General features: G+C 35.2%; 1 long non-coding RNA gene across 1 annotated transcript; it reads right to left on the bottom strand.

Annotated features, from left to right (window-relative positions):
• Positions 1–609: 609 nt before the first annotated feature.
• LOC106672417 lies at positions 610–1,230 on the bottom strand. The gene is made up of 2 exons (XR_001341258.2): positions 786–1,230; positions 610–724 (listed from the first exon to the last, which is right to left on the bottom strand). It is a non-coding gene; the product is annotated as an uncharacterized LOC106672417 (long non-coding RNA).
• Between the last annotated feature and the right edge of the window lie 11,208 nt (positions 1,231–12,438).

Genomic DNA, 12,438 nt, shown 5'->3' with positions numbered 1-12,438 from the left:
AATTGTTGGAATAGAATGGCACTGGAGACTTCAGATGTTTTAGTTTTCCAAGGATTTTGTCACGTAATGGCATCAAACTGACGCGCAGGTAGATTGCGGAGGTTTTCGAGTTTTGGATTAGCAATTTTATGATTGATTTTCATTGGATTGGGGTAGTTCTGTTGAATGGTAGTGCCAGATGTGTGGTGTTTAGTGACCGTTAGCCAATAATTATTTGGAGATCGTGAGATGCGGTCTGGTGTGACGTAGGTTTTGGAATTGTAAAGACTCTAATAAAGAAAATGTTTTTCTAAAACCTACGTCACACCAGTCCGCATCTCACGATCTCCAAATAATCATAGGTAGTGCCAAAATTAATAATTGCAATTAATAAAGGGAAACCAGAATTGCATAAGTATTCTGGCAAATCTTATGCGTAACATGGACATCTACGACAAGTGCTCACATTGTAGGAAGATGAATTTACTGTGAGACTGAAAATATTTTTAGGGTTCCTGTGCTCGTAACGGTAAAGAGACTAAAGTACATAAGAATAGGATTCTTCTATATATGTTTTGTCTGAGTGCATGTATTTATTAGCGTGAATGGCGAGAAACATGAACATTTACCTTACTTAATAAAAACATTATATTTCGCTGCATGTTATATTGTTTAGTACAAAAGTTTTTTTTGGTAGGATAGATAACGGTGCTTTAGAAAACGATGGCGTTTGCTTTCATCTAATCTGGAAAATGCATCGTCTATCAATTAGAAAATAATCCAAATAAGAAAACTGGGCCTGTTACCGGTTGTTTTGTTAGAAATCCAAAAAACCCATTTCTTTGGCCATTTGAGACTTCAATGGCACTTAAGTTGACCTTGTTCGTTGTCGAGATGCAGGCGTGTCGGTTCTCGTAGTGCTCTTGAGCTTCCTCCAAACCCAAACCTATGTACAACAGACCGTTGTAATAAATATTCCAATGTAAATACACTCAGAAACATCTTTTATCAGAGCATAAATCAAATGTCACCGGAGAATATCAAACAAACATAAGGTATTTGCATGAGGATTTTTCTTGTTGATCAAATTGTCCCTCAAAAGTAGTGAAAGTTGCAAACCCAGCGTCCACCCGTGCCGAAGCACTTCCCCTTTTTAATTGATCACAACATTAGATGAACTTGTCATTTCATTTGTCGTACAACAAAAGTCGAAATCGAAGTTTAATAACAATAATAACAGCTGGTTGGAAAGGCTTTTTAAAACACGTGTTATTTACGAGAATGACAGCCACAGAATTACATCAAAAGACGAAAGGCTCTTGTAAATGGATAAACGATTTCACGATGGAAATACAGTAACGAGAAAACGGTAAAGTTTCGCGGATCATTGAATAGAATTCGTGGGACTGTATAGGGGCGCGGATCGAGAGAGGACAAAAGTAGAAAGGAGAAAGGGGAAACTTTTAAAAACTTTTAATGAAACATTTTTTATTTAGATGAATAAAGTAATTTTGTACATCTATTTTTCCTCAAGAGCCTGGAATAAGAAGAAAAAGTTTTTGTCGTTCGTCGTCTCATTTATATTTTACTATTGCTATGCCCTAGCCACCCTAAGTCTTGTCAATATTAATTGGCTTCAACAAATAAAATAGAAAAAAAATAATAACAATTATTTGGTTTTATGAAATGCTAAGAAAATTTAAATAAAAAAAAAAAGAGTTTTCATTCTGAATGAATTTGGACGTCATGAAATTTACTGTTAACTTATTTTGATTTTTGAGAAAAGTAACTTGCTACAACTACAACTTTTCTTATTTATAGATTTTTTTGAAGGTTAAATTAAAGTCTTTTCAATTAATTAAGGCTTTGGTTGAGATAAAAAAGTCAGTGTCACAAGCGGGATTCGAAGTTAAATTAAAGAAAAACTGAAGAGAGGAGCATCAGTGGCTCCAATGGTGCGGCGACTCATCACATCAAGTTTTTTTTAATATGTGTAGTGATTAGTAACCGTTAGTCGATGATTATTCGGAAATCGTGAGATGCGGTCTGGTTAAAACAAATTTTAAAATATTTTTAGGGGTACATATTTCAACTACGGGTTATATGACGGTGAAACCCGGGAAGACGATGTTTTTGAAATAAATAAATAAATACCATTGGTAAGGTCGTTGGTGGTAACGAACTTCGTATTCGGTATTTTTTTCTAAACTATTAGAAGAAAAACATTAAAAACTAATTCGGAAAGCTTTTTTTTAAAAATATTTTTACGGGTGAATTTCAATTACGGGGTTATATGACTGTGAAATCCGGGAAGACGGTGTTTTTGAAAAGAAAGAAAATACCATTCGTAAGGACGTTGGTAGTAACGAACTTCGTATTCAGTTTTTTCTAAACTTTTAGAAGAAAAACGATTAAAAACTCATTGGGAAAGCTTTTTTAAAAATATTTTTACTGGTGAATTTCAACTACGCGGATATATGACGGTGAAACCCGGGAAGACGGTGTTTTTGAAGAAAAAAAAAAACCAAGACGAAGTTGATGAAGACCACCAACGTCCTTACGAATGGTATCTTTTTTCTTTTCAAAAACACCGTCTTCCCGGGTATCACCGTCATATAACGCGTAGTTGAAATTCACCCTTAAAAATATTTAAAAATAGTTTTCCCAATGAGTTTTTAATCGTTTTTCTTCTAAAAGTTGCTTTTTTAAGGATCTTGTAGGCTACTTTATTGTTATTAAGAACAGTTCTATCCGGTTGTCACGTAATTAACATGATCAGAAAAGCGTTTAACTTGAGTGATACATTTCGCCAGTCTAAACATTTTTCATTCTGACTCAATTAATTATACACAATTTTTTCGAAATGAAAAATTTGTGTCACAGGCGGGATTCGAACCCATGTCTTTAGGCCAAATCGCCGCTGCTCTACCACTTGAGCTACCTTGACTTCAACCGCCCATGCCACAAACTTCCCATGTTGACTCCCTGTTTAGTAAATTGCGGCTTCATATAGAAACACTTTTATTAACGATTGTACTACATTAGCGGGGCTGTGCACGATTCCCAGTTGTGATTCTAGATTAATACTAACTATTTTCTTTATGAAGCCGCGATTTGCCTACAAGTGGAATAAACGGGGAGTCGAAATGGGAAGTTTGTGGCATGGCCGATCGAAGTCACTGTAGCTCAAGTGGTAGAGCAGCGGCGTATTTAGCCGAAAGACGTGGGTTCGAATCCCGCCTGTGAAACAAATTTTTCATTTCGAAAAAAATTGTGTATAATTAGTTGAGTAATTATATAAATAAGAATAAGCTGATAAAAATAATTAAAAAGTAGTTTTCATTCTGGTTTCTCTTCCTTTTCGATGGGAAGCCCTCTGTAAATAATTTCTGTAGAAACAGCATTTTGTAAATCCAAGAATAGAGGGAGAAAGATACACAAATTACTTCTTCGATGGTAGCTTACCAGTCACCAGTACGTACGAACATACGTTTGCTTTAGACAATATTTCACCAAGCGGCCAGTACCCAAGAAGGTACCTTTTGCTCTCGCCGCTGCATTTGCTTTCCAGTCGCCGCCGAAACATAGTCTTAATAAGTAATGGGGGATTTGATTATACCATAAACAGGCCATTAAATATGTTGATCGTATAAAGTTATCGAAACAAGATGTGTTTTTGTTAAGTCAAAATATAAACTCCAGTCGAAAAAAGTTGTCGCTCTCTCTCTGTAATAACCAAAACCCCGTCGGACGTGGCTATGAACAGCTGGATAAGCCGGGTCATTCTCGACAATCAAACCTGAGGAGGGTGAAAGGAACCTGTAGAAGCCGATTCCGCTGAAATGGGAATGGTCCTCGTTTTTGCAACACATTTCTCCCGGCGCTTGTTTACCCGGCACCCTTCAATGCCATATGCCACCAAAATATACTATTGCTGTTACGTTTTTTCATAAAACATTTAGATAAAGATTTTAGATAAAGAATTTAAGATTAACCAAAAGCAAAGATATACGTTACACCCAATTATAGACTAGGATTATATCATACTTGCCACACGTGCTTTTGTTTTACGTTCTTCATTAACAAAAAAGTTTGTATTACAAAAAAGTTATGATTTTAAAAGCTTTCATGTAACACAAAGCCCAGTTGAACTGGGTACTGCTAACTCTTGTAAAAATTGAAAAGACGGAAGGATAATGAACTTTATCCCCCGGACAGAAATGGGAAACCACAATTCAGAATTAGGAGAACATGATATTCAATTTCCATTCTGCCAAGCTCATCAACTTACTTCCGAATTCCATTACAGTGGGGTGCAGACGAAAAACCTGTTTCTGACGCTTTATTATTTTTTTAAAATTTGTTTACACAATTTAAAGTTACAGAATACTTTTCTTGCGATTCTGAGAAAAGTTAATAAAATTGACTTATGGTTCGTTTGAAGTAAGTTGATGTTTTATTTATTTGTAAACTTTCATTGATAATACTTGATAGTATCTGCGGGGTACAATGTAACTTAAGTGGTTTTACACATTGGTGAACATTCTAACGAGACTTAGTAACGGATTTGGAAATAAATGATGTAAATAAAAAATATATACAAAAAGGACACTCTTGTTATTAGACATTTTTACATTACTTACTTCGGTGCTTTTTTAATGATGTATTAACTTTAATTGTCTGATACTCAGCAGCTGAGGTCTTCTTCCACGTCATTGAGCCACCAAATTCTTGTACGGCCTAGAACCTCAACCTGCAGAATGCTGAGCCATAGCTCTATTCTCAGCCTTTCTCGCAAGGTTGTCTATCCAGCGCAATCTTCCCGTCTTCATTACTAGTACTATGTAATACTCCCTTAAATTATAATTCTTTCCTAAGGTTCATTCCATTTCAGGATGAGCGGAAATCTCATCTGGCCATAAAGCCATACAACAAAAAGTCTTGAAATTGTGTTGTCAGGGAAAGTTTTCCTTATGTTCCAAGCATCTAATTTCTGCACGAATTCTGTTTTCAATGTCCTGATACACAACATGGTTTTCGTGTGAGGGTTGGCCCCAAATACTTGAAGCTATCGACACCTTGTTGCTTGGTGACGAGTTCTCTGAAATCCCTAGCTCGATGGATCGTGCCGATTTATTTTGTCTTTTGCACATATCGGCTATAGTCTTCAGCTTTGAAGTATGACTTTTAAAGCTGCTCGCGTTTCTGCCACAATAGCCACTTCATCCGAAATTGTCAAGCAATCTGTCACCTTGTTATATATATATATATATTCCCTTTTGGATTACCAGCTTAAGTATTAAATTAAAAAGGGAACGCCGGATCTCCTTTTTCCAACACCACGTTTTCCTTCAAATCAGAGACTTGTTTTCAACGGTCACCTTCGCCCATGTGAAAGTACAACAGTATCGTTCAAGCTGAAATCTACGTAACTGAGGGATGACTCAGTTCGATTTGAATAAAGATTACAAATACAAAAACGTAACTATCATGTATGATAGCCAGGCAGCTATCAGAGCATTAAACTCATTATTAACCATAGGATGCTCCTGAATTGCAAAATCATAATAAATAGGCTATGTACGCAAAGCAGAATCGCTTTCTAAAGGATCCCAGGACAAGCAGTAGTTTTGAGGAACGTAACGCTGGTGCCCTTGCAAGGGAAGTACTGAATTTTTTATTGACACAGCCACTATTTACTAATTATTGCTACTGCTTTTACAATATAATTACTTTTTTATTATAAAATGGACACAATTTCTTCTTTTGTCATTAAAAGCCTGTTAGGTATTTTATATGTACTGTAGAATCACTGTTATATCACGCCATTTTGTTTATTACACAAACATCCCCAAAAGCAATCTTATATCATGATTACCTTCATTAATTCTGAGCAAACATACACATACACCTAAATTCTCCACAAGATATACTCTTTCTAAAAAGCTCTTACTTCGCAACTGCTTACGTTGATTAAGGACAAATACACATTGCGACACGTCGTTATCTTGTAGGTGGGTTTGCTGGGTACACAACAGTTAACACGAAGGGTGATTAATTAAACGTGACAATCAGTATTCGTTCCAAGTTGTGCGAAGGATATGAACTTGCAATATCAATACACGATTTCCTTCGTAGTTCAGTCATCCCAAAAAAAAATTAGAATTACAAGATTTTTTTCACAAAAATTCAACAATACAACAAATTTAAATATTCCGTAAACAACTAATAGTTCTTTGAATACATGTAGAGTTAGGCAATACTTAAAGAAAAATAGTTTTCTTCGAAAGAAAAAACTATGAACTCAGATAGGAATTGCAGTGCCCGAGTGGCTAAGGTGCCCGTCTCGTATTTCCCAAGCTAGCAGTTCTGGGTTCGAATCTCGGCATAGTCCTAGGAATTTTATTTAAAATTAATTTTATTATTTGTAGAAAGTATTGTGAAGTAGCTCGTTCTTAACACTCAAAGGGTGTTGGCCGTAGAACATTTCAATTTGTTTTTCATTACTTTTACTTAACTATTACTTATTTAAAAACTTTAAAAAAAGTTTGAATAAATTGTTTATTAGGACAAATAAACCGACCAAGCCAAAACCTAATCCCCATTCGTTTTACCACTTCTTTGAAATTCACGAGAAAAGTAAGGTTGTCCTATTACCAGTCCTTATGAATGTTCAATGCTTGCACCGCACAGGTCCAAAAGTCCAAAGCGTCATAACAGAAAAAATGTATTGTCTTCAATTCTAGTCATTAAGAAAAATATATTAGTTATAGTATAAATATCTTATATTTACATACTCGTAGAAAAACATTGAATGAAATTCCATTTGTAACCATGTATACACCCAAAGCTTTCCTTTATTCCACTGTGACCTATGTGATCTATTGTGGGATTGATCCTTCTTTATTTCTAACCTCGAAAAGAGCTTGTGTAAATTATGTTTTTTTTGGGTTTTTCTTCGGCTTATTAATTTTTACGATGAATATGATGACTGTTCAATTACAGTGGCTTTGTTGGGTTTATTTTAAGATTTTCAGTCAAAAAGTGACACCACTCGTTTCATTTACATTTATTTCACCGACGTTTCGGAGGATATACCTCCTTTCTCATGGCATACAAGAAAAACGCTGGGATAAATCCTGTTTGTGTGAGTGGTCTTTTCCAGGTTCACACTTAAAAATTAAAATTATATTTCGCTATTTCGCCTCAACCTCGACCGTTTTGTGCAACACTTCTTCCACCTCGAAGTAGTTTCATACAAAACCAATAGTTTTTAAACGGTAAAAATGCAGGAGTTCCTTCTTCTGTTCAAATCGCCATTTCGAGGGGATGTCCCTTTTCTGACTAATGGAATGGTATGTTTCTAGCTTAGTTGTTCTTTTTTATTGACGTGGTAATTAATTAATCGGCAGCGACCAGTATGTAGAACTATTTTTTTTCCTTAATTCTTTATACTCGGTGAGAGGTTTGTGCTTTCATGGGTGAAATATTGAGGAACTTCATTGATTGTTTTGCACCCGGTAAATTCATCCAGTATGTGGTAATTTCTTTCTCCATCCATTTGTTCTGTTCTGCTTTTAGCATATTTTGGGGTGTGTTCCGGCGTGATTGTATGCTGCTCCTGTTTTGTTTGTTTGTCTGCATGCTCGTTGACTTCAATCCCCTGTGTCCTGATGGCCATATCATTGTTCTTCTCATCATCTTCGATCAGCTTTGAATTAAAGGTGGTGGAGTTTAAGGCCTTCAGTGCTGCTTGGATGTCTGAGAACATATGTTTGTGCACCTTTTAATCCATTTTTAAAATAATTATTGTGCACAGAGTTCTATTGCATGGAGCTCCGCTTGGACAATAGGTGGTTTGGCCAATAAGTTCGCTAGGTCAAAATGCGGGCCTTTGACTCCTAATTTCTCAATTTTACTTAATTAAATTTACATTTTATTTATAGAAAAGCCAATTACCAGGATTTTTTACTTTTTACTGATGATGCTTAAAATTTCATATTTTCCACAGGTCCAATACTTATTCCTACAATTGTTAAAAATACATTTATGCATCGAAATTTCTCCCATGAGGTTCAAGAGTCTTTTTATTTGTGATATTATTTATCATCATGAAAATAACTATATGATTAAAACAAAGCAGGTACATGCCTGGATTATATTCCTATAACTTGAAGAAGTCTACCAATCGACAGAATTCAACGTAAAATTTCAAAATTATTTTTTTTTAATTTGCTTTATGCAGCTTTTAAATAAAATCTTGGATTAAATTAGATGATACTTCAGTCTTCTTTTGGCCAGTTTTCCTTGTCGAACATCATACAGTTCCCCCTCGGACGGAATAGCTTTTTTCCCTTATTTCTCTTCTAAACAGAGATAATCTTCTTATATTCATATGCGGATTATACATAGTTTATGAGTCTAGTAATCTTTTAAGCCGTGCATCAAGAGCGAGGGTCAAATGTACAAGGCAAACTGCAATTGTATCGTCAAATTGTGTATGGCAGTTTGTGAAAGATTTGTATTTTGATTTTTGCTTTTTTTTGTGTGAACACAATACAGCAAAATCAGGCATATTTTGATGACCGTGTATAAACTGTTGAAAATACACTTAATAATAAATACACGTAATACATTCAAGTCAATTAACCGACATATGATTCTCAAATGAATGAAGTCATTCAATACAAATTTTTAAAATAAATGTGTAGAGATTAGTGACCGTTAATCGATAGTTATTCAGATATCGTGAGCACTCGACCGCATCTCACGATATCTGAATAACTTTAATATAAATTTTGAATATATTTGATACTAAAATCAAGTGGGGACTGGTTTACTAATAAAAGCCAAATGTCGGTCATGACTTTCGGAATATTTAATTGGACGGCTGGGTCCATGCCAGAATCGATTTCAACATCATAGATTCAGACAGTTCTTTTCCTCTGTCTGTGGCAGATTTCAGTCGAACTGTGCTTGCAGTTAGGAATAATTAAATTGCTCAGAAGGGTCCTAGTCTCATCAAGGAAAACTCCGTTTTGATTTCTACTTGTGCACCGGCTGCGATGCACATCAAAGAAGGCTTCTATAAAATTACTAAATAAAAAACTGCTTTAATTTCATTTTTATTTCAATGTATATTTTGTTTTGTATAATATATTTTTTGATCTAATACCCCTTGGCTTGAAACGTTATTAGATTAACCTTAAAATGAGATTCAAAAAAGAATCGCAATTTTCGTTTCACATAATTATCGTTCCTCTAATATCACGGAAGGCGTTTTCTATTTCGTAGTTCTAATGCATGTACATTCTTGCATGAAATGGGAGGAATCGTTTGTGATAACGATTAACAAAATAATAAAATCAATTCCCCTTGTGCAACATGTGGCACTTTTACCAATTAATTGTCAATTTCTAGCCTAAGGAAAGTTTTGTAATTTCAATTTCTAACAAGGGTCGTAACTGGGTCAAACCATACAACTATCATTATAAAGAATAAAATGAAAAGGACTAATTTTGTATAAAGCTTTTTTTTGTTGTCTTACATTTAAGAAATATTATCAGCATTACCTATTTAGCCGAAGGTCGTGGGTTCGAATTCCGCTTGTGACACTGATTTTTTTATCTCAACTAGAAACCTTAATTGATTGAAAGATATTAATTGGTTAAGCGGACCACGAAAACTCGTAAATTATCAACGTTGTTGAGACTTTTTGTGTCACATCTTCTTTGATCTATGCTTGTGGGGTTTTAAATAACAGAAATAAATAAATTCTAGATATTTTAAATTTAATTTGTAACTAATTATTAAATTATGTGAATTAGCGCTGAAATAGCGAGGCAAAAGGAAACTCATTCGAGTTGGAGAAATATATATTTTTTGGAATTTGGAAATTTACGCACAATACACGTATTAAATCGATGGAAGCATCCAATCATTATCATGTTGAAAAAATTCAATAAGTATGGACCAACCAAGTCTATGTCTACTTCTCCTGTTCTCAAAATATTTGAACTGGTGCTACTTAAAAGCCTTACCTGCGCGACACAGATTAGTGAGTTCGTACCGCGCACATACAAGCTCTATATACACGCACCCTCATCAAGGGTGTACCACAGGGCTCTGTTCTTGGACCCCTTCTACTTATTAAACGCAAGTGACATTGAGGTGTCCATAAGTCGTTTGTCAACAGTTCCTCACTCAAGAATGTCTTAAGCCGAAACGCGTTCAAATGTCAGATTAGCATCCTTTTGCTGTCATTCACGTTTTTGGGCAGAGATTGTGGGGAAAATGCGTTCTAAAGTTTCTCATAAGCAGAGGAACATATATTACATAAACCGCAGCTGTATGTGGACTACAAACTTGTAAATGTTTTAAAATGAAATTAGAGTATGTTCCCAGAAGAAAATATTTTGTTAGATCGAAGTCCAGGCCTAGTAAAAATTATTGTAAAAAAGTTCTTGGAATAAGAGCTTTCCGCATTTTCGCATAAGCGCTGTCCCATTTCACCTCAGGTGAGGCCAATACTTTCAGCGCAGCTTTGTTATCATGATAAACCCTGTCGTAATTTGTACCATAGTAAAGAGCTAAACGTACAACTACCAGTTTCGCGAACGAGGTGTCAAACCACTTTACAATACTTTTTAAATATCATTAATTAACATTCCAAGGGTGTGCCGGGATTTGAACCCAGGAACTCTAGCTTAGCAAATAAGAGTCGGTCGCTCTAACCTCATGCCACCGCAGTCCCCATCTTTGGATTTTTTGACATGACACGTTTATTTTTTTTAGAGTGCCTCTGCTCCATCTCATACGAGTACGACTTGATTAGAGAATTAACATATAAGTGACCGATTAAAAAATTCTATTTTTCGATGAAGCTAAATTACTGTTAAAATAAGGTCTATTAATTATCTACGTTAGCCATTCCTAAACATAAATAGTCGAACACTACATTAACAATTAAACATGATGCTACTAAATCACGAAATAAATATTAACTGCCTTTCCAACCTTAGCAATAGATTAAGAGGACCCTGTTTCCTCGGTGGATCATAAATTTATGTTGAATAAGTGGCTATTAATGGTCGACTTCAGTTTGCTATCAGACTTGGCAACGAAATTCGCTTCAACATTTACGAAAAACGACACTTGGACCGGCTTTGCAAACAAGAAGGAAAAGACAAAGATAACAAAATAAAGCTCAATTTACATAAATGCACGTGAATTTTAAGTTTAATGTCATCAAAAGGGCACATTGTACGGGTGTACACAGAAAGGTGATCTCAATTAACGTAATATCAGTAGATTTCGATTTTGAAAAGCTTGACGGTTTTTGTACATGTAATTTTTCTCTCTTGATGATCTGAATGTTTAAAGTAACGCTGGTTTAAAGCAAAAATGTTATCATAGAACATGTAGGTATTGCAAAACATATTAAAGGTTTGCCTGAACAATGAGATTATTGCCGTATAAACATGAAACATTCGAACGCTAAAGGTTTTTTTTTTGGTGCGATAATAGGCAAACCAATATAGTATCAGTAAGGAATAAACTAGTTTCATCATACCACATGGAGAAATCTGACAACTTTTTTTAAAACCTAAAAGCAATTTATTTTTTAACTGGATTTTTCATTAAACAAATTTTCTAATTGTGACAAGACCAACTTTACAAATCCGGCCAATTTATTTGGTTAATAGAACGAACGTTTAGACGATAAAAAAAGACAATAACTGTTGGAATTGCCATCGTTTGCCGAGGGGGGGGCATATTTAAGGAAAAAATAAAAAAAAGTATAACGGGGCTTATGATAAGAAGTAACTTAGTTCAGAGCTCATCTTTCCCATTATTTTTTCTGGTTAATTTCCTCTTTGGGCCGGGTTGGTAAGGGGAGTTTTGCAATAATATGTAATATCAGCGGGGGCGGTTTGAGGGTCGGTTAGGGAGTGCGTTGCCATGGTGACACAGATCCCGGGCGCAGCTAGTACTAATGAAAGCCAAACATTGATCCAATCAGTAATTTGGAAACGTTATTGTTCGAATTTATAGCGGGAGCTAGTCGATTGATTCGGTCCGAGAAGCTGGATGAAATATGAAAAGTATAAGTAGTAGGGGGTGTCAGTTACCTAAAAGGGCTTAGGCAAAGTTTCACCGCGAACAGTGAGATTAATTCATTCTTGGCTGTGGTTTATCGAAAATGGAACATCTTGTTTTCTCTTTGGATGCGGCTCAACGCCAGATTTTCCTAAAATTTCTGTTAAACTGCGAAATTGCGCAGTAACCTTTCAGCGGCTGGTTTACCACTGACTCTGACCACCCCTGGGCATTTTTTACTCCTTGTGTATTTGATTAACCTGTTCTTTGCACTTTGAGCTTTTTATTGTTTAAAAATGTCAATTTTTGTTTCAGAATGTGAATATTTTCAGTTTGGGATGGTTAGAGTGGTTTTCCCGT

The sequence above is a fragment of the Cimex lectularius genome, unplaced genomic scaffold (assembly GCF_000648675.2).
Source record: "Cimex lectularius strain Harlan isolate CLEC.00 unplaced genomic scaffold, Clec_2.1 scaffold335, whole genome shotgun sequence".
Lineage (NCBI taxonomy): Eukaryota > Metazoa > Arthropoda > Insecta > Hemiptera > Cimicidae > Cimex > Cimex lectularius.
The sequence above is the reverse complement of the archived record's forward strand: the minus strand, read 5'-3'. Positions and strand labels throughout refer to the sequence as shown.